The following is a 24,628-nucleotide window of genomic DNA, read 5'->3' as shown; positions in this document are numbered from 1 at the left end:
GGGCGGGCGCGGCGCCTCACGGGCCGTCCCTCCCTCAGCCCCGCAGGTCGGGTCCCCGCGCCGTCTGCCGTGCCTTTTGTTTGCCTTTTTTTGGGCAAAACGTTGGTAGTCCTGCTCCGTGCGGTTTGAGATCGGCGGTGGTGTCCCTTAGAGCCTCTCCTGCTTCCCTGCGCGTCTCGTGCGCAGGTCACTACACTCACCCCGATACAATTTTTCTCTTTTTTTTTTTTTTTTTCTTTTTTTCTTTCTTTTCTGGTAAGTATTTCTGAAGCTCCTCAAGAGTATTTGGCATTACCGACGTGTGCGGTCGATTCCAAGTTGATGGCTTCTATTTACCCATTACTGAGGGCATTAATGTACACCAGATCCTGTGAGGGCTCAGCAGAAACGCTTTAATGCATTTTCACATCCATTTTGGTAGTGAAAGCCATCGCTAACTTTGCTTCCTTGAAGATCTGTATCCAGTCTTGCACCAATCCCACAGTATTTTCAGCAAAGCTAGTTTGCTTGTGAGCTACCCATTTTCAAATACTTGCTAACTCCAAGATGTACAACGTTTGCTTTTTCTTTGCTCACCAGAGTAGCTAACCCAAAGGATCTGAAGGAAATTCGTGTAATCAGGATAGTTTTGGTTAGAGAGGACCTTAAAGCTCATTCATTCCACTATCCCAGGTTTCTCCAAGCTCTATCCAGCTTGGCCTTGGACACTTCCGTAAGAATGGGATGGCCACAGCTTCTGTGGGCAGCTGTGCCACAGCCTCACCACCTTCACAAGGAAGAATTTCTTCCTCACATCTAATCTAAATCTATTTCAGTATGAAGCCATTCCCCCCTTGTCCTCTCGCTGCATGCCCTTATAAACAGGCTCTCCATCTTTTTGACAGGGTTCCTTTGGGCTCTGGAAATCTACAGTTTTGTCATCCTGAAGCCAAGGTACACTGTTCTTGATGGAAGCACTCTCAAGGTTTGTTGTTCCCATCTTTTCTGCATATTAACCTTCTCTCCCCTCGCCAGAGATGGAGGTTAAGTTTGCTAGTCGCTGAACTTTTGGCTGGTTTTCCCTACTAAATATTCCCTGGACCATTTCTGTCTTTCCCATTCAGTTTCCACATACTGGTGAGAAGAACTCTTAAAGGCTCTAAGTTTTGCACATTGCATAGTGAAGTTAAGCAAAGCAGTCTGAAAATGTGCAACTTTCACAGGTGCTCTTGAACTTGTTCTTTGCCTACCAAGAACTAATTTCAGGAAATAACTGAAATTGTAGAATAATTCTGGAGAAAAGGTTTATGCCTCTCAACATAGCAAGCACTTGAGCTTTTCCCAGAATAATTTCAGCTTGCTATGAGTAGCCAGCTGTTATTTTCATTGATTTGCCTTTTATCAGTACCATATTCACAGAATAAGTTCCTATTCTCAAAGTCTATTCCTTTCTGTGCATCCAGTGACTCATTTGCTCCCTGAGGACTGACCCATGTGCCTGCAGCTCATTTCTATTTCCTGGCCATTTCCATCTTTATTTCATCTCCATGAAGAGATCCTATTTTATTCAGTGATCTCTTACTAGTCTTGTCATTAACAAGTCTAATTCTTATTTTTCTGTCTTGTTTATGTGCAGACACAGAAAACAGAGTTTGTTTTCTACAACAGAATATCTACTTGCCCCAGTTTATAGGTAATAAGACACAATAGTCTTATTAGACATAATTAGTAAGCTGCATTCCGTGGCAGAAATCAGTTCAGCATCATTTTGTTTCCTCCTGAGCAGGGCTCTGTGTCCGTGCAGCTGCAGCCACGGAGCTACTGAGTGGATGGAAAACAATAGTCTTTTTCACTCCTTGCAGTACTGGTTTATCCCCACCGAGTGGCATCCGTTTCATTGCTAGGCAGTGAAAACTACTCAGGCTATCTTGTATGTGATCATGGAAGGAGAGGGAGGGAAATAAAAATGGCAGTGACCACAAGGAACCTGGTGACACAAACAAAAGTCGCCGTTTGGGCCAGCAACATTTGCACTGCAGCTACCACTGTGCCTGCAACTTGTGGTAAATATACCCAAATTCTTTAACATGCCAGCAGTGATACCTCTACTGGTGCTATTTTGCAGCAGATCAGCAATACCTGCCTGAACTTTCAATTTTTTGTCAGGTCCTCAAATACATGATACTGTGCTGTCACTGCATTTGAAGTGTTGCTTTCCAAAGCAGAGTTGTACTGGTTTGGGCTGGGGTAAAGTTAATTCCTTCCCAGAGGCTGGTGTGGGGCTGTGTTTTGGATTTGTGCTGAACTTAGGGCTGATGATACAGAAATGTTTATGTTACTGCTGAGCAGGGCTTGCACAGAGCCAAGGCCTTTGCTGCTCCTCATGCTAAGGAGACCCAGCCAGGACAAGTGACCCCAACTGACCCAAGGGACATTCCACACCATATGACATCACACTCAGTGTGCAAAGTTGGGGGGAAAGGAAGGGGGGACATTTGGAGTGATGGCATTTGTCCTCCCAAGTCACCTTTCTATGTGATGGGGTATTGCTGTACTGGGAATGGCTGAACACCTGCTCAGCCATGGGAAGCAGGGAGCTCATTCCTCGTTTTGCTTTGCTTGTATGAGCAGCTTTTGCTTCCCCTATTAAACTGTCCTTATCCCAACCTGTGAACTTTCACCTTTCCAATTCTCTTCCCAGTCCCACTGGTGGGAGAGTGAGATTGTGGCTGTGTGGGGCTGGGCTGGTGGCTGGGGTTAAACAACACAGAGGTACCTGGTGTGTAGGGGGATCACATAGCAGTAAGGTGGGAATAACCACCACAAAGTAAATAATAAAGATATTTTGGTGAGTTTTCTACCTCCAGCTCCAGCAGGAAATAAGAGCAGCAGTTTCTCTAATTTTGCTGGTGACCAGGGAGAGATTCCTGTGTGTTCAGGGTAACAGCAGAGCAGAGAACAGAGGAAGCCACCAGAGAAAAATCAGACCACAGAATACACTCTGTGTAATAGAAGTAGAGTAACAAATAAGAAAATTTAAAATTTGATCACAAATTTTTAGCTGTCCTGAATATCTCAGCAAGAATTTAAAGACAGCAGGGGATGTTTCATATCATCTGAAACATGAAACTCCTGTTCATGAGTTGGCTTATCCTTGAGTCAAGTATGCAGATGCTGAGAGAACTGTGACAGTGTGAGCTGATGGTCTTAGTGTGTAAGCTAGGTACACTTGTCTATATGTGTGTGAAACAATTTTTTGTGTTTTGCTGATTTTAAATTGGAAGAACGGGTGGCCCTTCATTTATTGGGAGCAGGCTAATAATGAAACCCGAGCAGCATGGTGTGTGTATATAAGAATTTTAAGGATGAACTGCTGTGTTATATGAGTGGAAAGCTCAATATGAAATCAAAGCATAAGCCTGAACTGACTCTCTTGCCCAAGGAATGTTATCCTGACCTTAAAAACCCCACTGTAAACACCTGCTGAATAGCTACCCAACTTGCACATTCTCCCTGGTACTTTTCAGTAGAATTATCCTAATTTTTGGAAAAAAAAAAAAAATCTGTGTACTTACCATGGAAGTATAGCTGCTGAAGTTGCTACTTAATGTTGGATATGTTTATTTTGTGTTTTATTTTGTAATGTTTTTTGGGGTCCTACAGGCAGCAGCCTGGAGTTCAAAAATGGCACCTTAGGGGAAAAAAGGACGACTTCTTTCATCAGTGTGCCTCAAAACTCTTCCTCTTCTTCCCCAAATCAGGGAATTAGAAATAATGTTTTTTTATTAATTACTAGGTTAAGTTTTTTAACTTCTAAGAAGATCTCTCAACCTCAAGTCTGTGCATCAAAATGAAGTCAGGTGAAAATAGTAATCTTCATCGCATTATGGAAATGGACATTTCCATTGTCCGCTCTCATCCTGCCACATTTGTGATTTGTAGCTATGTGCCACACTGCTATCTATCTCCTTCCAAACAAATTCTTGCTCTGGTCTACAGTTTTTTGCCTTGTTTCCTTGTTTTCCAACAGTCTTTTATCCCAATCAAGTTGCTTACTTTGATCTTCTAGTACATTTTCCTGTTTTCCTGTTTCATCTCTCACCAGCACCATATATTCATCAACACTGCATACTTCTTTCAGTGTCACTCCCTACATCTTGCCTGGTTTTCTTGCTTTCACTTTGCCATCCTCAGCATTTATTCATGGCTTAGTACACCTGTCACTCTCCTGTCTGTCTCTGAGAATCTGGCTATTCATTCCATTTTTGTCACCTTACTAGTGAATGCCTTAAATCAATGCTTATGTACTCAGGCCCCACTTTTACCTTTGTGTGCCTTCCAGCTTCGTCACTCTGGTTGCCCTCCTTCTTTTCCAGTCTTCCTGCAGAAGGTCAGGTCCTGTCTCCTTTCAGATTTTCTGGAAAAAAAAAAGAAAATAAATCATAGGAAGTTCAGACAGCCAACTTTCTCCTAACACAACATTGCTCTGGTTTATTTTCCTTGTATGCTGGTTAGTGCCAATCTAAACTACAGAGTGCAGAAATAATGTTGTTTTTTTAAACTGAACAGCAGTGCTGTTTGACTTACATCCACCTCAGATCCATCCTCTCTCACACCAGATTCTGTTCTCGCAAGTATTTAAGGATCCATTTAAAATTTCTCTTCTCCTACAGCCTTTGAAGCAGCAGGACTAGTAGCAGCTGTAGCCAAATCGCTGGCTCTATGCAAGAGCTCCCTGGCGTCTACCCTTAGGTCATGGACACACAAATAGGCAAAAGTGTGAGCTTCAGGCTGTAGATGTATACAAAAAGAATTTGTATGTCTATAAAATAAATACTCTAGTGTTTTGTATCTTTATTGTAGTACTAAACTCAGCTGTGACTTCACACAGAGATGAATTCAGGTTAAGAAAAGTTAGGATCTTGGCTGCTAGGCCTGTCCTTAGCATATCTTGTTCCTTAACAGTATTCTCTTTGAAAGGAGCTGATTTAACTCTTACTACCTTGTTTATATCTCTGCTGCATCATTGGATATATCACTGGCTGATTAGTTGATGGGACTCAGACAAGCTCCAGCCCTGTGTTGATCCAACCAATGTCAAAGGATGCCTGTCCCCACAGCTGTGATTTTCCCTCAGCAGTGGATGCAGGAGTGCTGTACTGTCACTATCCCATAATGTCCCCTGGGTGAGTTTTTATTGATTGTATTGACCTGTGGTTCGAATCCAACAAACCCTGAGCAACCTCTCTGTCCTCGCAGTAGGTACCTGATTCTCAGGACTGGGTGCTCGATACACCTACTGTGCCTTTCATCACTCTAGGTAATGCAACTGCTGTGAGCCTGCTTCATCCAACTGCTCAGGATTCTCTTTTTCTGGAAAAGCACATGTCAATAATAGTCACTGCTAGCTAGTTTCAAGGTTGTAATCAATCAACACAATACATTCTTCACATATTCTTGTTACATAACATCATTTGTCACAATGTAGTTTCAAATGAGGCCAAACCCCATTGCATTGAACTCCCTGTATATATACAGCAAAATAAACATCCTTGCTTACTGTGACTCACTGTCTCTATTAAAAAAAGCTAGGAAAAGCAGTGCGTTGGGGCAGGTCATCCCTCAGGTCAGGAGACAAGAACAATACCTTCTCCTCAGGATTATGCTACTTACTCTGTTCATCTACTTTGTCAAATCCTTGCCAGTCTGGTCTCACCTAAGAGCTGTTTTAGAAGGGAAGAAAAGGATACAGGAAGACCTCAAACAGAGAAAATGACCAGGCCTCAAACTACTCCCATGTGTTAAGTCCTGCAACATTCACTGGCTTTTCTATGTTACATGCATCAGGGGGGCAAAAGCCCAAGTTTCTAAGGTTCATTAGATACCAGTGGAATTGAAGTGTTCCAAGAGCTCCAGGCATTCAGGGAGCATAGGATCTGGGATTGCTGATTGTCTCAGATTTAAAGTTGTCTTTTTAATCATATCTATTTATGTGAAATGTTACACAGCTCATAAAAAAACTGTTTGGTTCACATCTGATAAGCTTCCCTGCTTCTCAGGGAAAAGAGAGAAAAGCAAGGCACATTTCCACACATACAGTGAATGTAGATGCTTCTGACAGTTTCAAATTACTCTTTATACTTGAGTTTAACCTGGTAATCTTACATTTCTGGTGCCTTTTTTCTGCTCCTTTGCTGAGTTACTCCATTCACAGTGTTATTTAGAACTAATTTTGTTAAATAATGATATATGCCTTGTAATTCACTACACATTCAGCAAGTGAGATCTCAACTAAAGAAATGCTGCCAAGATAGTAATGTTTTCTACCCTATCAGGTAAACATCGTGTGATATCCTAATGCCAATGCAACTGGACCCAAGACTGGACCTGAGGTGACAGCTTCAGAATAAGGATAACATTTTTCCTCCTCCGTTTGCTTTCATAAAGTGGTATCCAGAGGTGTTCTGCTTAGCGCTGCAGGACTGAACAAATAGTCTGTCCTGCATGAGGAGGAGGAGCTGTCCTATTTAAGGTGGAGTGCAGAGCAACTGTCTTCCTTTACTCTAACATCTTCCCTTGCAATAGCAAAGGATCTGTGGAGATACTTGACTGGGCATAGTCCTGGGCAAACAACTGTAGGTGACACGGCTTGACCAGGAGGCTAAGCCAGATGTTCTCAGGAGTCCCCTGCCAATGCAAACGTTTTTGGCATTGCTTTAACCTTGAAAATATTTTTTTTTGTACCCTTTATATATTTTTTTTCAGGGTTGTTTCCTGACCAACTCCAGCTGCAGCAAAGATGATGTAAAACCAAGCTGTGACTCTGTCAGCTCCTACAGAAGGACAAGTCCAAGCTGAGAGTTGTGAGCTTGTGTCTGCAGTCACTGCCCATTATTCAATAAATTTCAAGTGCATCGTCAGTCTGATTGGACAGATGAGGATGTGTGTGCTCAGAAGCTGTCTAGTGCCATAGCTACCACCTGACAAACAATTCATGGACCATACTTCAACTACTACATTCTGGGAAGGATTAGTTAAGGAGAAAAAAACCCAAAAAAAACTACATTCAACAGGAAACAGACTCCTTATTGTGCCCCTTCATTGTATATTCTCCGTGTTCCCTTTTCTGCTCAGTGGTGCAGGCCAGTTTGGGACACTCTAAATTGTCAAGAGCAGCAAGGGGTTACCCGGAGTGTGCTTTGTTTGGCAATACAGACGGCTTTTTTTGTTAACTGACTTGAACCCATTGTCTGTGCACCCCCCTCCCAAACCTCTCTCCTGCCCTCACCACCCTTATCCCCAGCCCAGCTCACCCTCCGCAGATCCCCTTACTTTGGGTTCATGAAGTACAAATTAGCATAATCAGATTATCTGCATGGGGTTGTTCAGCACGGAGCTGAAAAGGAAGAAAAGAAAAAGTGGCTCACAAAGAGAAGCCCTGAGGAGGGCAGAGCGGGTGGTATTGCTGTTGTGCTGTGGTGCTGAAAACTTGCACCTGCATAGCAAGCAGATCCTCTTCTCACTAAGGACCCTTAGATGGTATTAAAGCATAGGAATTAAAGGGGGGAGGGTAAGGATGCTGAAAGGATGACAGGAGAGATGGGATGGAGAGGAGAGGAGAGGAGAGGAGAGGAGAGGAGAGGAGAGGAGAGGAGAGGAGAGGAGAGGAGAGGAGAGGAGAGGAGAGGAGAGGAGAGGAGAGGAGAGGAGAGGAGAGGAGAGGAGAGGAGAGGAGAGGAGAGGAGAGATTGATTTAACTATATGGACTGGGAATGTATGAAAAACAGTTTGATTTCTATTCAATTCAGGATAGGAGATCATCTTGGCCTATCAAGATAAGACTTTTAGAGTTTCTGCAGGAGACTGATAAGAAATGTGGTAGGAAAGAGAAACCATCTGTCTAGGGTATGTGTCTGGGGGGCGGGGGGGTGGTTCCTGGGCATTTTCTGTGATGCACTTGCCTTGCTAAGAGTAGTAAACAATCTGCTTGAGTGCCTTAGTGCCTGCCCTAATTCTCTTCTTTCTGCCCATGCTGGGAGATGAATTCTCCCAGAGGACTCAAGACTCAAATCTGTAGCCACAGGTTTTAAAAGCAGCTAGGGGCTCTATATGCTTGTGTATTCAGGAACATGAGATTAAATTACTTGAAGGTGCCTGTTTTTAAAAATATCTTCAGGCTGCTTCTACACTACCAGCTCTTCCAGCTGACTTGTCTGACCAGTCACCTTCGTCTTTCTGATGCATCTTAAAAGCAGGCATGGACAGAGATTACAAGAAAAACGCCCCAAAAAGCAGTCATAGCAACCCTAAAATATTTCAAGTTGAGCCCTTGAGATCAAGAGTCTTACAGACAGCCCCAGCCCTAGAGTTTTCTCTGTACTTCAGAGAGTCAGGATAAAAGGAAATATAGATGTCAGGATAAGTCAAGCTTTGAGGCAGTATTTGTGACAAACTCCTGTCTAACTTGAACCTCCAGTTTTCAAGAAGAAGTACTGTATTTGATTTTATTTATCTTTACAACACCACACAGAGAGGTGCTGGAAATATTTAACTGATGAAGTTGTGACAAATAGCAGAGTAACTTTTTTTAAACTATTATTTTAGCAGTATTTTCACTTATTTGAATTTTAAAAAATTACTTTAGCGACTTACAGCTGTACTGTTGAGGGAACTAGAAAACGTATTTGATAATCAGAAACACATAACCAATGTACAGTAATTTCACGAATACAAGCCGCACCAATTTGACCAAAATTTTGGTGGAAACCCGGAAGTGCGGCCAATATTCCGGGGCGGCTAATACATTAACAAAATTCTAAAAGCTGCCAACACGGAAGTGAGAGCCCGCGGCAGCCCCAAGCCAAGCTGGAGCCCGGCCGGCCCTGGCAGAGGTAGGAAAGCCTGGCAGAGGCGGGGCCAGCAGTGCGGGGGGCGGGCGGCTGAGCCTGAGCCAGCAGGGCGGGGCAGGGAGGGCGGCAGAGCCTGGGCCAGCAGGGCGGGGGAGTCGGCAGAAGCGGGGCTGGCAGTGCCTGGGAGCCCGACTGCATAGGGGAAGATAGCAGAAGCAGGAAACCCGGCGGCACGGGGCTGCCTGGCGGCGGAGAAAAGCCCCGTAGAAGCAGGGCTGGCAGTGCACGGGAGCCACATTGCATAGGATAGGATAGTAGAAGCAGGAAGCCCGGCGGCGCGGGGCTGCCCAGCGGCAGGGAAAAGCCCCCTAGAAGCAGGGCTGGCAGTGCACGGGAGCCACATTGCATAGGATAGGATAGTAGAAGCAGGAAGCCCGGTGGCGCGGGGCTGCCCGGCGGCGGGGAAAAGCCCCGTAGAAGCAGGGCTGGCAGTGCACGGGAGCCACACTGCATAGGAGAGGACAGTTGAAGCAGGAAGCCTGGCGGCGCGGGGCTGCCCGGCGGCGGGGAAAAGCCCCGTAGAAGCAGGGCTGGCAGTGCACGGGAGCCCAGGGGAACCGGGGCCAGCAGCGTGGGGGAGCCCGGCGGTGCGGCGGCCAGCAGTGCTGGCCAGGGCGAGCCAACATGGCAGCGGCGGTGCAGACGGGAACGGGCAGCCAGGGAGTCTGGCAGCGGCGGCGGCAGCAGCACCGCCCGCAGGGCAAGCAAACGCAGCAGTGGCAGTGCAGACGGGAGCAGGGAGCCTGGCGGCGGCGGCGGCAGCAACACTGCCCGGCTGGCCCAGCCAAGCCGTAGCGCCGAGCCGGGCCATCCACCCCTATCGGCAACCATGAGCGGACCGAGCCTGCCTGGCCCCGCCCCGAGCCAGTAAACCCCGCTATGCCGCGATCCTGTTACTAATTGGCCAATTTGTGAAAGCTGCGCACAGATTCTCGCTACGAACGAAAGTGCGGCTAATATTCGGGGTGCGGCTTATCTATTGACAAAGACAGCAACATTGTCGAGGCACCGGGGGTGCGGCTTATAATCCGTGCGGCTTGTATTCGTGAAACTACTGTATGTTTGTTTTGGTTCAGGTGTCTGTACCTTTGGGAAATATTTGAGATTAATAGGAGCCGCTACTTCAGAATTACCGAACTAGCAGTTTGAATTACTTTTAGATGTAAGAGTAAGAAGGTGATGTTACTCTGGTTTTTTGCAGCTGATATATACAGGAGTCATAGAGAAGAAGTCTATATCCCTACAACAAGTGTAGTTCCATCCAGATTATGTCAGGCAGGGTTAATTAATCCTCCATGCTTTCACTGGCAATGTCTTGGTTTTATTTTTTTTTCACTTGCATTATTCTGTAGTCTGAAAGAATAATTGTTTTGATTATAAAGGCAAAATATGTGCATTTTTGTTCACATGTGACCTTAAGTGGACTTAAATGGATTTCAAAGAAACTATAAAGGTAACACAGATAAATAGATGAGAGATAGACAGAAAGCTATAAAGACAGACATGCCTGTTGTTGTGTTTTCTGTATCTGCTCAGCTATTCCATTCAAAATTGACAGGTAAAATTGTGCTGCTGAAGTTACCTGCCATGACTTTCCCACTTCTAAACCAGAAAACTGGGGAACACCTGTTTGCATTTCACATGTCTGTGCAGAAATGTGAGATTGGGCTGTCCTGTGCCAAGCACAGTGGTCTGGGCATGTTCACCAGACAGCAGCTGGCTGCTCTTCTGTGCCTGAAAATTTGGGAAAAATGTTTGCAGCATAGCTCAGGAGGAAGAGCCAGAGCAGGCAGCTCCCTTCAGTATTGAGTTATTTCAGTTCCTATTCAATGGTGGGAATATTTCCCACCCAAGCAGGCTGTGCCAGCACCAAGTGCTCTTGGCAAGTCCAGTCTGCCAAGCTCACTCTCTCTGTAGGGAACTCTCAACTGGCAGCTGACTTTTTGCCATTCAATCCCACACAGACAACTGCAAAGCCTCTCACAAGGACCAGATTCTTACTTCTGAAATACCTTTTAACCTACAGACAGCAAAATTTTTCAGGTCACAGTCAGCTGGCCAGGGATCTTGGGGTTAACTAGGCCTGATAGCCTCCATTCAAGGTGCTTTCAGGCACTGCAGTTTCCTCTGGAGAGTTCAGGTCTTTCCAGTAAGTGGAAAGCTTTTTAAAGCTGGAATTTAGTGCTGTGAAGTCTTGAGCTGAGGGAATCCATAGATTACATTCTGGCTGGTTGTAAATAAATGTATCAGAGCACAGCAATTCTGCTGTGATCTGAAGGCAGAGTTAATATTGTCCGCTCTAGGCCTTTCTCAGCTCCAGGACTGAGCACTGCTGTATGCCAGTGTTTGCCAAATACAGTCGCTAAGAGAAAATCAATGCTAATGAATGTCTACAGACAGGCTTGGAAGCAGAACACCTCTCTGGAGACTTGCTGACCACAGGCAGTCATACTTTAGTTTTTCATTAAGGTTTTAGGCTACCTAAGAGTCTGTCTTTCAAGGTGTAGAGTAGGGAATTTCAGAGAAAGTGAGGCGCCTTCCCCAGCTAGGCATCCTACACAAAGGACTTTGCATGGGAAACCTCTGCTGCCCTGTGCTTGTGAGTACCTCTCTGCATTGCCGGACAGAGACTTCATCTGAATCTCAGTGCAGTACATGCTGAGATCCACAGGAGTCTCATTGACTTCTTCCTGCCCTTCATCCTTAACCTCTTCTGTGCTGTTTTGTGACATTGACAGTCAGCAGAACAGATGTACCCAGGAAAGGCTGGCTGCTCTTTGCCTGTCTTCCTGGCTCTCAATGCTGAGGGTCTCTTCTCCAATAGAAGTTTACCATGGGCTCCTCTCTTGTGCTCTGCTGGGTTTGCAATCCAAGGCAGCAAAACAAACTGTAGAGGAATGGGATGTGTGTTTGTGTGCGCATATGGAAAGGGAGTGGAGTGAGAATACAATGGGACGAGGCTCTGTTCCTTACAGAGAAGAGTTGGACCAAATCAGAGTGCAAAGAAAATGCTGTCCATGGCTTACAGAAAGAATAAAAGTGAATAAATTAAACCAGATATAGGTATTGACTGGGCACAGGGAAATCTCTACGTTTTGTAACCCATGTACTTTGAGCTTCTTCTTCCACCCACCTTCTCCCCTCTGATTCTCTCAGCACCTGCTGAATTAAAAATACAATTACACTCTTGAAAAGTGGTGGATTTAGACTCTGTCACTGCGTCAATGACCTTTAGATTTAAGATTGCCTCCCAAGTGACCCCTGCCCTACAGGTCAGTAGTTAAGTCGGCCATTCTCTCCACCTCCTTTCATCACCCAGCCTTCAAAGAACAAAAGTCAGATCTGCCTTGCTCACATTACTTTAGCCATTGTCACTGCATATCATTCCCTAGCTGCAGAGAAATTTGTGTGAACTGATTAGATGCTGGGAGATAAGTTGTTAATGGTTCATAAATCATATACCATTGGTTCTGCACCTTTACTTTTTATTTAGAACCTGGTGCTAGTATTGCTCTTAGTGGCCTTAAAACAGCTCTGCTTTGCCATTTGGTGTGGCCATCCCAGGAATCCTGTGAGTCCGCCTCTGTGGTGCTCATTGTACCTTCCTCCCCCTTGTCTAAACAAGGGACAGTAAACAAGGCTGCCAAGTACAAGCCTCACCACAAAGTCTTCCTCAGCATGAGCAATACTCCAGAAACCATGAGGCACCACACACATGTGGAATCTCACTGTGCATTGTCCAGTGCCAGACACAGCATGTTCACACCCACCAGGATTTGAATCCACAGAATTTCAAGCCAAAACCAGACTGCAGACCTGCCCTTCTTCCAACCGCAGGCTGGCTGTCACTGGGATTTGTGCACACAACTACAGCATCCTTTCAAGATGCATTTGCAACTTATTCCTTTCCTTACCCGGCCCAAATACTCAACTTCAATTACATTCCACAGCCACAACGAGGATATTGAGAAAGTGAATGTGGTGGACATCAGTTCCCTTAGGCTCTGTGACAGGTGAACAGCAGCAGAACATCTTTCCCACCCCTGAAGAAAGTAATCTTCATCTGAGCTGAAATGTGGACCTGTATTCTTCAACTGATCCTGTTAGAAATTCCAAGTAAAGGAGTGTCTCACTAAAGCTTTTGCATTCACAGGAGCACACCTCACACTCTCTGTGCAGGTTAGGAGTACCGTTGGTTGGAGCAGACCCTGCCTGTTAACTTTCCAGCATTCCTTTTTGTACCAGAAGATACTGATATGCTTCTAGAAAATGTCACCTTAATTGGTCTTCCTTGTAATATTTACAGCCGTAGCTTCACAGAAAAAAAAAATAAAAGTAAAAAAAATGTTATTCATACAACTCTATTCAGTACTGCTAGTTACAACTAGGGCACAGTAGGGTCCTTAGGACGAGGGATATTTTTGTCATCTGAACTAAGGTTTTGCCACTGCAACAACACATCTCAGACCTTTTCACCCAACTCCAAATAACTTGGTACATCTCCATGGCACAGGTCCCATTATGTCACAGCACTGTGTTGGCATAGCTGTGCCATGCCCACTTCCAGAGGAGAAATTGCCACATGATCCTCAGCATACAAACTGATTTGGTATTACCTGCTGGAAGCAGAGGGCTCTCTCCAAGGTGACGTTGCCTTGCTTAGTATAAAAACATGCTGCACATCACACATAAATACATTTTGAACCTCATATTTGCTGATTTCATGAGTTTTGTGTATAATTCCCTGAGACAGTGCTTTCCTGGCACACATTTTGTGCAGAAATTCCTCTCTCGGTGTTTATAGAACACTCTCATAGATGTGAGACATCCAGTCAACCATGAAACTGAAAATGTCCCTGTGATCCAGTGATTTTCCATCTCTTCCTCACAACTGCATCTGTCACCCTAGTGCTTCCCCTCCCTCTCCCACCCTCAGATTTAGTTGGGGATTGGATTGTTAGCCAGAAAGAACAGCTTTACATCCTAAGCTCCCCTCAACTTTGAATTTATTTTTATATCCAAACCTGGACTCCTGTTTGAATTTTTAGGCTGTGCCTATCTGAATATTTCCAGATGACAATGGACTCCAAATTGGTTCTTTAGAGCATCTTATGCTTTTTTAAGTGAAGTTGATTAAAGAATTGTGAATGTTTGGAAGAGATAAATAACAACCTTGCACAATGAAATTTTAGTTATTTGTCTTTTTTAAGGGCTGGTCGAAGTCTTCTTAGCACATAGATGGAAATACAATATGGACTAAAAGTGTAAGAAATTGTAGTAAGCAAAGAATTCCTGTCATTATTCATCATCTGATAATGTTGTTTCTACCACCAAGACTCTTGCATAAGAGAAAGTAGAAAAATGCTCTGCTGGAAATTACATCCTAAGGTCTTTGGGATCCTCTACTAAGTGGTATGCAGATGTAAAATTAATTTTTAGGGAAGTTCAGAAGACCAAAGATTAGTTTCTTAAATAATTTATTTGGAATATATTAGGTGTTAAATAACATCATATAGCACAAAGTGTTATCAGTTGCACTGTATTTGTTCATGATGACACTGATAAGAAATCCCCAAAACACAAAGAAGAAACTTAACCAAAAAAAAGAAGTCTTTGGTAGAGAGATCTAGGGAAATGCTTGCTGAATGTGACAGTAGGGAGCCCCTAAACTGAAAGGAGATCAAAGAAAACGGTGATATGAACAGAGGTAATAACAAGAAGGGAAAGGTTTTAGCTTAGGAAATACAACAAGCATGTTATGTTAAAAAATTGCCAGGTTTTCTTTCCCCTTCCCAGTATGACAGCTGCTCACAAGATGTTTTTCCTGGCCTTGGTGATGTGTGTTTCCTAGGATAGCAAGTGACTGATAGACCCAACAGCACCACCCCACCTCAGCAGGAAGTGCTCTGATTTACTTGGACTAATTTGTCCTGCTGCAGCTCCAGCAAACCAGCGGAAAGCTGGGAGGAGGATGTGGCTCATTACCTTTGAGGTGCCATTCAGAAAATGCTGTGGCTCTGTTTAGTCACATTAAGGTGGGCAGAGGTTGGGAAAAATGAACTGAACCGTGCAAAGGACTCTTGGTGCCCTGCCACTCAGCTGCTCTCCAGAGCCATCCTGACAGCTCACAAACAGGGATAAGCAAACTATTAGCAGTGTTCAGAAAGGAAACCAAAGCAACATGTACCCTTTCAGCTTTTTTTCTTTCTTTCTTTCTTTCTTTCGGTCAAAATCTGTCCACTGGCATGCCTGTACCTTGCAGCACCAGCACCGGATGGGGTGAGCTGCGTTCTTGTCAGACCTTGGCTTTTGTCAGTGCTGAGAACAGCTCAACATTCCCATAGCAGGAGCCAGCCCTGGCTTCTTTGGTGCACCTGGTGCTTGGTGAGGCTTTGAAAGGCAGCTCAGCTTCAGGTGCCAAATCCCCTCATGCAGAAAGGCCATACATGTTACATGCACAAAGCCTAATTCTGCTTTCTGAAAGCACCTCTTTGTCTCATGAACAAATAGAAACAGCCCAGGGACATGCCCTGGCCTACAGGAGCTACTTTTCTTCACCAGTCATGAACAATTGTATTTTCTAAGCCTTGACGTATACCTTGGTCCACATAGAAAGCAAGAGGTACTTGTGTCAGTGGGAACAGGATCTCACCATAAAGCCATCCTACTTAAACCTGGTGTAATTTTTTCTGCTATTTTGAGCTGCTCGAAAGTCACAAGAGCAGACCACACCATGGCTGGCATGGGTTATAACTCAGGAAATTAAACTGGAATTTTTTGTGGGCAACAATAACCCCCAGTGGCCACTTTCATGAAACCTCTTTTCCTGCGGCTTGTCACAGAAACCCCTACAGCGTGATGGTTGGTGCTTTCCTACAGGGAAGTGACTCACAAGTGGAAGATGCTTATACCCATGTCTTTGTCCTTGTTCCATTGGCCCATTTGGGATAGTATCCAGGTGGGAGAACCTCAGCTAGAGCAGGTGAAAGCAGGGAGTTTAAGGGCAGGCAGTGAAGGATGCATGCTTAACCATAGACATAGTTGTGTCCACAAAGGTTTTCACAGTGCACTGAGGCCTTTGTCCTGGGACCTCCCTCCCAAATAGGACCTCCCCCATTGCTACAGCTCCTACAGAAAAAGAAAGGCATTGAGTCACCAACCTCTTTGATGGGTATTTAAGACAGCTGGGGCATAGCTGGCCGTCTTCCTTCATATGCACACTGTTGCTACTATGGAGAAGATTTACTTTGCCTACTGAACCCACTGAAAGCCATCTACGACTATGTATTTTGTCATTTTAAATTGCCACTTTTTGCTGTAACCTAATATTTAATTTTCTTTAATGTGCTTTGCTCTGACATAAGGGATTCCTCCGGTATGATGAAGAAAGATATAGCTAGGTTCAAGGGCTAGGACTTATATTTAAAATAAATAAATAAATAATCAAGCTAGAAATAAGATTCACAAGTTCAAGAGTGCGTGTAATTAGCCCCTAGAACAACTCATGGAGGACTATGTCAAATATCACATCTCTCAAAATATTTCACTACCGAGGCGAGATGTCTGTTGTGGACAAATTTTGTGTCTTATGAATTATGCTGTCATAATTCTTCATCTCAATAATGTTTCCTTGAAATAGCATGAGAGAATAATCTCTTTCCCTGTCAGAAACACTGAAGGAATTTCTATGCCCTGACTTATGGAGAAGATCTGGGCAGAAGACTCTTCCAGCTTGGACTCTGCCATGACAGCAGTGAGTCCTTCCAAGCTCCCAGAGACCACAAGTTCTCCATCTGGACTTCCAGGTTTTTGCATGACCAAGGATTTCCTATCCTATTACATAAAACCACAAATTAAATAGCAATAAATATAAATAAATAATCACAATACATAGGAGAGCAGCCCACAGACCCTGCCAGGAGAGAGGGACTCTCACACTAATGCACATCTCATTGTCTGCTAGGGACATGATGCCTCTGACCAACACTCTACGATATTGCTGCTCATGCTGGGACAGGAGACACCACAGTTTTCAATCAGTGTCAGCTTTTCCATGTTCTGCAAGTGTGGGGCTTGCTGGAAGAATCCCAGGATGCTGCCCCGAGCAGCCACTGCTGTCTGCTGCAGGCCTGGCTCTCCCAGGACCTTAACGAGGAAGTTGATGTATCTCATGGCCAACCGGAGGGTCTCGTTCTTGCTCAGTTTTTTGTCTGGTGGGTGGGTGGGAATGAGCTTCCTTAGCTTGGCAAAGGCACTGTTGACATTTTGCTGCCTCCACCTCTCCCTGGTGTTGGTGAAGATCTTCCTTGTCATTCTTAAGGTGCTGTAAAGCAAAGGAGATGGTGAGTGAATGCAGGATATCCCTGGCTTTCATACAGGCTGCTTTTTTAGGGGCACCATAACCTCTGGGCCAGTGGCAAGCACAGAGTGGTGGTGCCAGGCTGCTAATTTTTACCCTCTCTGGCTGGTGCTCTTGTTCTGTATGCCCTTCACAGATTCACCCTGAAGTCATGATCAGAAGTATTAGAGATGCAACTGGATTCCAGAGTTCAGTAAGAATTCACAAAGGAGGTAAAGGAGTTTAAGTTCCTTATACAAGCATTTGGTGCTGCTACAAGCCCAGCTTCTCCGAGTTCCTCAGTGTTCCCCTGCAACAGAATTCCCAACAGACAATGCATTTGCCATCCCACCAGGCTGAATGAGAACCACACAGGCACTTTTTATGCGGGAAAGCAGGCAGATCCAGTGCAGACACATCCACGGTTTCCCAACCTCATTTCACACCTCCCTGGAATCTGCATGATTCCTGGCTGAAACTAAGCCATGTGGACATCACGATGGACCTTCAGTGAGTGGCCAGCCAACACCACAGACCTGTGTGACCATGGTTATTTCTCCAGGACTGCACCAGTCTGGTTCCCTGCCCAGCCCACAGTGGCTGCCCACTGCTGGTATCAGACTCTTTTCAGTCTGGCTTCTGCTTTAGCCTCTGAGAAATGCCAAGACTTAAGCCACAAGTGCCATGAGTGAATGAGGGAAAGTATGATTCCTTCAAAGTATGCTGGCATCCCAGACAAAACCTCTCCCCAGTTGTTCCCTGTCCACCCTCACAGAGCCAAGCAAAGGGAGCCCTGTGCCCAGAGCAGACCTGGCAAAGAAGAGTACTGAGGCAAAGGGAGCACAGTGATTTTAAATGCCATTTACCAGAAAGACTGCCAAAAGTTCTTTGTGTTGCCCTAACACTTCTCCCACTACCATGGGAAAGTGTCTTCCCTTCTCTCCCACAGCCTTGGAAGAGACAGACTCCATTTCTGAAACAGCTGATTATGCCAATGGCACACAGACATTTGGAGGAGGGAAGAGCTATCCACAGCCAAGAGACTGAAGGACAAATGTTTCCACTTACCCTCTTATGCATGTGAAAACCTCAGCTTTTTACACTCACTGGCAAACCCTTTTTACTGTAGTCCTATAAAGGGCAGTGGGGAGCAGAGGGAATAGCATCCTTCATGCCCAGGAAGAGGAAACTTTGGGATGACAGCCCAGCTGTGATCCTGTTTCCATCTGAAGCAGCCTTACACCCTGTAAGACACTCAGGGTTCACCAAAATACACAGTGAAAGTCCAAGGGAATAAAGAAACACAAATGTGACTCACAGTTTAATTGGGATGCCCTGTCGGGGAGCCAAGGCAGGGAAGTTCCTGCCCAGTTCCTTCAAGTTCCAGTCCAGCAGGGATTACTAGCTGTCAGGGGAGCACAGCTGCAGCACTATAAATCCTGTCACAGCTGTGTTCAGAGACCTCTGGTCAGGGCTGCACCCAGTAAGGAACAACCCTATACACTGTAAATGGTCGTGCTGACACCACCTCACAGGCTCCTCTTGACCCTGGCCTTTGCACTGCTAATACATTTCTATTTTGGTAGAAATCTGAAATTACTGTCATAGCTTTAGGGGATGAGAAAATTGTCTCATCAAAATGGCCTTGCTTCATGAAAGGCTGCTTTAAAAAAACAAACCCTTATATTTCAGGTTGCTGAGAGTTTTTCTTGTCTTTTGTAAACTTCCATTAAGACTCATTGCTTGATCCAAATGGGGATTATGTATCTTCTTTTACTTATTTTTTAAAAATTGGTCTCCTGCTCCATGTATAATTTTTGGCTTGTACTGTGGTGCTTTGCACCTACCTCAAACATGTTGCATGTACCTTTCTGGCAAGAACACTGCCACACCAGTGGTACAGATTTAAACACTCTTTTCCAGTGCTTCTCTGTACTGCAATGTTTTAGTGCCCAAGGCAAAAATTTTGCCTTTACAGATTTATTGTTCCAGGCAGCTGCTTAGACCCATGTGAAATGCAGAATGCCACCTGCTTCTTTCTCTGTCTTCTGTTTTGGTGTTTATGTTGTTGTTTGATTTTTTCTTTTGATTTTTTTTTTTCTTCTGAAGACACAGCTATCTGTTCAAAGGTAGTTATTTCTTGTAACATAGGGGAAGTAATTTGGGCTTTCTTTTTTCTTCTGATGGGTTGACTGGACTGTATTTTGCCAGGACTTTGGTGCTCTGGACTGTAATTCTGCCATGTGGATCAGTTGCTGAGTACCTCTTTACATCTCAGTGACAAATACCAAGAGGGAGTGTGCTTCTTGTCTTCCTCCAGCTCCAGACAGCCCCCAGCATAGCACTCCAGGAAAGCAGGTCAACACCCAGCCCTGGTGCTGTGAACATGCCCTCTTGTCCTGTTAGTGGTGTTATTGGTGGAAAAATAAACCCAGCTTACTCCTTCACGCCATGCTTTCTTTGTCTCTCTACTCATGCCTCTGGAAAGGACAATGCTACGTTTGTGGTCACAAGCCTTGTAGGCAAACAGATGCCTTTGTGAGAACAGCTCCTGCTTTACACTTCAAAAACGTGTGTTTGTATTTCTGACATTTATTCGACATCAGCAAACAACAGCTCCTTTCCTTTCCCAGTGCCTTCTCTTGCAAGGATAGCTCTATGGGGAGCTTTGTTTCAGGTGTAAGCCACCTCAATACGTCTCTCCACCTTAAATTCCTGTCCTTTTTGTCTCTACTGGTGTGGCTTTCTTATTGTTGTGCTTGGAGTTTCCATTAGAAACATAGCATAAAAAATTATCCTGATCCAATCCTGCAGTACTTATAATGTTTCAGCACAGCTTTTTGCTCTCTCTAGTTCTCTGTAACCACAGCACCTTCTAGTTAAAATGCAGCCAGTTTGCTGGCAAGGGATCTGATTTCCATTTCTTTTGTCTCGTTCCCTTCCTTCTTTTCCTTCCTTCCTTCCTTGTCTCCAACCCTTCTCTCCAAACTTGTCTTTCAATATGTTATTTGAGACTTCAGGTCTTTGCTGATTTTGCACAACCAAGCAATGTATTCTTTAGCTTTCTCTGATGCACTGTATAAAATACATGTCATCTACTGATTCTGTGCTGCTTGTTTCCCACTGGTCTGCTTTAAATCTGTGCAGAAATCACCTGTTTGTACAAATAATGTACAGATTTATTAACCTGCAGGTTTGGACTCTGTACTTTCTGCTCACCTTTCCTAACCCCAGATTAACAGCCCCACATTTATCTGACAATTAAAAATCCAGGAAGACAGCTGCTTAAATTCAAGAGGATTAATGCTGCTCTCAGCAATGTAAATCTGGACATTTACACCATTTTCATAGGAGGAATTACTTTGAAAAGAGAAAATTTTGCACTGAGGAAGGGGTTTAACTCAGGTCAAGAAGGCATGTCCAGAAGTAGGAGATAAATGCAGTTTCATGAGCTGAAGGTGCACATCTGCAACATGTAAAGAGAATTATGCAAATAAATAAATAAATAACCCCCAGCGAATCTGTACCAACAGCCAGAACGAGAAAAGAAAAAAAAAAAAAAAGAAAAAATAAATTGGGAAAAAAACCCCAACCAACCAAAAAAAAAAAAAAAAACCAAAAAACAAACAAAAACCACCAGCCACCACCACCCACCAAACCTACCAAACCTTTGCCATTTGAAAAATATAAAAATGTGTGGTGGCGGAATACTGGCTGTTTTAATGCAGCATCGACTGAACGGCGCAAGAGATGAAGATCTCTCCGGTAGCAGCAACAGTTCTCACAGCCTCTCTCTCCGTGCAAAAGTCTTTCAGGCAATTCAGGCAGCAGCAGCAGCAGAGCAGCTTAGGTACAAAGCACATCTCAGCCAGACATTCCCCAGCAAATGGCCCCCGAGCCAGCGGTTCATGTCTGAGGGCTGGCAGGGGACTCGCTGGCGGCCCGGCACTCAGTCATAATTAGCAGGATGCTATTAACTAACGATCTTGGACGAGAAAGTTCCTCCCTCAAGTTATACCTCTGACCTCGGTGAAGTTAAATCTGTGTTGAAACTGGCCACTGGAGACCTGCTCCTGCAAATCTTGATCAGAGAGCAGATGCCTGCTGCCACCAAGAATTGGAGTGCCTCTAGCAAACCTGCGGTGCCACAACATCTCTCCACAGGGGAAACGAAACCCAGTGCCTGCTAAAATTGGTTATTCAACACATTGCACTGGATTCTGTAAAGTCCCCCCAGCCCTTAAGTAAATGGCAACACAAGAGCAGATGGTGCCTGTTTCCTCTACCAGGCAGGTGCTTGTGAGCCTGATCTGCTATGGGGAGCAAAGATTCCCTAGCTGTCACTCCTTGCTGCTGTGCTTTGTTTGCTTTGCATCCCTGTGTTTTGGGCAAGAGGAGAAAGGGGAAACTCACAGTTTCCCTCTTCAGTTTCACACAAGACTCAGAGCGTGGCACTCATCTTCATGCAGAGGGCAAGACTGAGCATGGGTATCACAAGACAAAACACTACCTATTGCTGACATGTGACTTTATTTTTTCCCATTCCCTAGGAGGAATAAGCTCACTCCTTGCTGCTTAACCATGCACAGTTTCCTGTGTGACCACTTGGATTTCAGGGACTTTCCTTCTGTTGGCAGAGGGGACAATGCACCCCAGCTTGATGGATTGCAAGACGAGCAGCTCACCACTGCTCACCAGGCTCTTCCCCCCAGCTCTCCTCAGCTCACTCTCCCCATTGCTGCCTCCCTGTAACTCAGTGCTGACCATTTCCAAAGTACCTCCCACCTGAAATCCCACAGGACAAGGACTCAGAGAGATCTCAGTGCTGAGAGACGGGTTGGAAACCAGGGAGATGAACTTCTCTGTGTGTTTCTGTGGTTTCCTTGCCTCTGGCAAATTCCTTTTTCTTTTCCTTTCTATTTATTTTTCCCCTGCACCTCCTTGACTCTCCCACTTATAAATCTCTGCAGCGTTTGTGGAAAAAATATTGTCAAGTGTATGTAAGAATTTGTGTGTTAGAGCAGACACAAGCCCAGGGTGTTCCAGCCTTGCAGTGCTGGTATAATGAACGAGAAGAGCCTTTCCCTGCATCCCCAGGGTGATTCCTTACACTAGCAGTGAACTTCATTTTATTTCAAATAACATGTGGGAAGAGGAGCTACTTCAGGAGTAAACAAGGGCTCCTTTCCCTGCCTCATGCCTCTGTTGGGGCTGTTACCTGACAATCACACCACGGTACACAGTAGAGCAGAGCAGCAAAAGCACTATAAAAAACAGTCCATGCTGACACAGTGATTTACCTTTTTTAGAGTGTGTAAATCTAGGACAAAATACACATAGTATAATATCTGCTCTTGGGAGCCCTCCTGTCTAAGGGCAGCATTTACAGAGACTCTCACAGCCACATTTGTGCTCTCACTGAACCTTTACAAAAAGATAATCACTGGAGTCTTCAAAAGCAGCCATGTGAAGGTCTCAGGAATAAGTCATTCTTCCTGTTTGGGGTTACTACACTGCATGTGATCCCACTTTCAAGGGGCAGGTCCTTCACTTGATCCAGTGCTGCCCCTGGGTCACTGAGCTTTGTAATCCAGCTGCCCTCCTAGAGGATGCAGGTCTTCAGCAGCGAAGAGCACTCTGCTTTCTGAGAAAAAAAGACTCTGCAGACTCCACAGCATGCATACTGTGGCATCATGCCCTCTAGATCTGCCTTGGGAAAGGAAGATCTGCAGAGCAATGAATGGGCTGCCACCCAGATGGGCTCTGGGAGAGCACAAAGTATGTGGCCAAGAACTTGTCAATAGTGATAGAGATGTAGCTCAAGAAATGGTTTACTCTGCACATGGAGTGGGCTTTTCCGGGGTTTGTTTTTTTGTTGTTGTTGCTAGATTTTTTCATGTAGCTCCCTTCTGCTCAATACTTTTCAAGGCTCTTTGCAGAAAGGTGAATTATACCCCAGCTCTACTCCAAAAAAAGTAAGGAACCCACACATGGGCTGCAACAGCTTTTGCTAAATGGAGTTCCAGTGCAATGGCAGGGGCATGGTAGCTTGGTAAGCTGAAAAAAGAACACTCTGACAGAAAGTTTAGCCTTTCTTTGCTAAAGTTGCACTTGTGTTATTTTCTGTTCAGAGAGTCTAGGAGTTTGTCTTGGAAAAGTGCTTCTCTGGCCTGAACAACAGTTACTGTGGGTTTCCTTTAACAACAGTCTCTGCCAAATTAACAGCTCAAATACTACATAGAGACACCCTCCCCAAGCTTTAAGGTAAAGAGAGAGAGGAAAACAGTTTGGTTCTGTTCCAGAAGTTCTTCAGGTCTCTGTTATTCTCCCCCCATCCCCCACCAGACCCAGTGTGCAAAACCCTGTTCTACACTCATATTTCTCCCAGCTCATCACATCACTCATTCCTGCCTCCCTCTCTCTGCCACAACGAGGCAGGAGGGCAGCAGTGAATAGCAGAAACCATGTGCCCTGCCTTTGTATGTGGGGAAGTCCACATCTTCCTGGAAGGAGGGGTGCAAGTGAGGAGTGGAACCAGATGCTCAGCAGAGAGCAGTCTGCAGCAGCTCACTCTGCTAGATAAGTTGTTGGGAGCAGAAAGGAGAAAATCCAGGTCTGCAAAGGACATTTGCACCAGAGGGAATGTAGATACTTATCATTTTTGGACGTGGCCTCCAAACAATATTTGCTCTTGCATTCTATCCAGGTGTGCTCTGAGGCTGGTGGCAAATCTGTCTGTAACTACAGCCAAAGCAAGAAGGTCTGACAGCATCCAGTGCTGAGCCCTGTCTTCCTGCCAAAGCCCAAACCAGGCTGCTGACCACCCTGGGTGACACCAGTGCCAGCTGTGCCTAAGACACGAGGTCACCATGAGCACAGAGGTGCTAGCTGCTGAAGGTGAGATACAAACCACTGCAGGACAAGGATAACAACCCCGTTTTCCCCTGAATGTCTTGCCACCAACCTCTGTGGGGCTGCTCCTGAGAGGAACAGCAGCACAAAGATCATCCCTGCCTCAACCATCTGCATTTGTTCACAAATTTCTTGGCATGCTGGCTATGAAGTGCACTTCATTTCTTGGAAAACCTGCTCATATCACATCACCTGCTCATATTACAACAATCATAAAGATTTATGTAAACAGGGAGTGAAAACAAGCTGCATTTATTTTAGGGCTTTTTTCTGGTTGGTTCACTTTGCAGTTGGTTGTTTGTTTGGCTTTTTTTTTTTTTTTGGTCTCTGTGGAATAATATAGAAATGCATGGTGGAAAAAAATTCTGAAAATGAAATATTGTCCTGTAGTGTTACAAGGAAATCAGGAAGGATGGAGTGGAGACAGCTTCAAAAAACACGCATATTTTGCTGTTTATGTTCTTTCTCAGGCAAATAGTTTTATGCAGAA

General features: G+C 44.9%; 1 protein-coding gene and 1 long non-coding RNA gene across 3 annotated transcripts in view; one reads left to right on the top strand and one right to left on the bottom strand.

Moving 5' to 3' along the window:
* Positions 1–24,628, bottom strand: part of TMEM38B (transmembrane protein 38B) — a 40,492-nt gene that overhangs the window by 14,777 nt on the left and 1,087 nt on the right. Inside the window, exon 2 of the mRNA XM_042780197.1 lies at positions 4,305–4,396. The gene's annotated coding sequence lies outside the window, so the exon portion shown is untranslated. The remainder of the gene's footprint in view (positions 1–4,304; positions 4,397–24,628) is intronic.
* On the top strand, positions 39–24,628 carry LOC117011224. Of its 2 annotated transcripts, none has more exons than XR_004420907.1 (3): positions 39–186; positions 885–964; positions 23,933–24,628. It is a non-coding gene; the product is annotated as an uncharacterized LOC117011224 (long non-coding RNA). The 2 variants fall into 2 exon arrangements; XR_004420906.1 differs by lacking the exon at positions 23,933–24,628 and adding an exon at positions 6,745–7,577.

Source organism: Catharus ustulatus (assembly GCF_009819885.2).
Source record: "Catharus ustulatus isolate bCatUst1 chromosome Z unlocalized genomic scaffold, bCatUst1.pri.v2 scaffold_29_arrow_ctg1, whole genome shotgun sequence".
NCBI classification, from domain to species: Eukaryota; Metazoa; Chordata; class Aves; order Passeriformes; family Turdidae; genus Catharus; species Catharus ustulatus.
This window is presented reverse-complemented; position numbering and strand designations above follow the sequence as displayed.